Source organism: Mus pahari, chromosome 14, assembly GCF_900095145.1.
Source record: "Mus pahari chromosome 14, PAHARI_EIJ_v1.1, whole genome shotgun sequence".
NCBI lineage: Eukaryota > Metazoa > Chordata > Mammalia > Rodentia > Muridae > Mus > Mus pahari.
The window spans coordinates 58,423,602-58,425,261 of record NC_034603.1 but is presented as its reverse complement, the minus strand read 5'-3'; the positions used below and the strand labels follow the sequence as shown (position 1 = coordinate 58,425,261).

Here is a 1,660-nt window from a genome sequence, read left to right as displayed (position 1 = left end):
ATTTGGAGTTTAAAGTCTTGAGACAGTCCCAATTTGGATACATTTGGTAGCAGGAACCCCAGGAGCCACTGAGAATCAGGTTTAGACTCTCCCTGCTCACCTCCCAACCTTTTCCAGACACCGGAGAACTATGACTTAGAGCTTCATGTGATAGCCTGAAGTCAAACAGTGCGGTGCGGAGAAATCTTGTAAAGAACACCTTCAACTCCAAAGGCGTATCTTTGTTCCAAAATGGACAAGCTTGCCCTGGCACAGCCAAGGCTTGACAGAGGATCCCATGTGTCCTAGATCTGGTACCTCTTAGGCTGTGGCTTGGAAATGACTTACCCTGAGCCAAAAGTTGATCCTATCAGATGAAGAGGGAGGGAGAGAGAGGAGTGGTCCCCAAGTGACCAGGGACCTGGCCCACCGAGTTGGGGGCTCAACCCTACTCCCCGGATTTTGGCACCAACGTGATAGGCTTTTGGTTTCCTTCAGTGTCACAGGTATAGGCCAGATTAGACCAGATGAAAAGTAGATAAAGGCAGGTTTATTAGGAGGCAGCTCTCATCAGGGGTTCCAACCTAACAACACTCATGGAAACTGATGAAATGTGGTACCCTAGGCATTGCTGGTCTGGCTGCAGTGTCGGGTCACGTGTACATCAGTTGGTGGCAGAGAGGAGAGAGGCTATTTCTAAGCTCAGTGGCTCAGTATTCTGACCTATGAACAACCGAATGACCAGTATCCTAACATTTCCTGAAAAAAAAAAAAAAAAGTTAGACTGAAAGGACCACTAGTCCGGTGCCAGGGAGCCCAGAGAGGAAGCTAGTTTGAGAGAACCACTAATCTGGTGCTGGCCCTATGCTCCCAGGAAAGGGAGCAAGATGGATACAAGAAGAACCTAACCTGGGATCACAGCCCCAGGCGGGAATGAGCCTGATGACCCTCATACGGAGCTACTTAAGCAAGCCAGGTGCAGAGCAATCCCTAAATAATGCCATGGGGCCAAAACAGGAAGCTAGCCTGAAATGACCGCCAGTCCAATGTTGCATAGGTCTGAGGGATAAGGGGAGAGGTAACAGTTTCATTATATTATATTTAAACTGTTTATCTTATCTCAGTATAAGAAATAAGAAAGAGCTTTGCATGGTTGACTTGTAATAGCCCTCTGTTTTGGAATATTTTAATGTATGTTTACTAACTTTCCATCTTTTCATGTGCATACAGAGATTTCTAAAGAAAATTTCTTTCATTAAAGTTGCCATTTGAGATACAAAAGAGCTTCAATTCTAAACTCAGAAAATGATGTGTTTAATTACTGAAAGTTTGTATAGAAGAAATAGAAAAAATATGAAGTATTATTTTTCAAATTGTTGATAAATGATCATTTCCTCTATTTGAAACAAACTAAAAACATCACAAGAGACTTTAAATCATTATCGATCATCTAAAATTGAAATTCTTTGGCATTAAATTCTCCTGGCCTATGCAGAGACTGCTCCACCTGGGGATCCATCGCATATACAGTTACCAAACCCAGACACTATTGTGGATGCCAACAAGAGCTTGCTGACAGAAGCCTGATATAGCTGTCTCCTGAGAGGTTCTGCTAGTGCCTGACAAATACAGAAGTGGCAGAAGTGGATGTTCACAGTCATCCATAGGACTGAGCACAGGG

The 1,660-nt window shown here is 43.7% G+C and overlaps 1 pseudogene; it reads left to right on the top strand.

Moving 5' to 3' along the window:
- The first annotated feature begins 594 nt into the window (after positions 1 to 594).
- Positions 595 to 736, top strand: LOC115065444 (annotated as a pseudogene).
- The last annotated feature ends 924 nt before the right edge of the window (positions 737 to 1,660 follow it).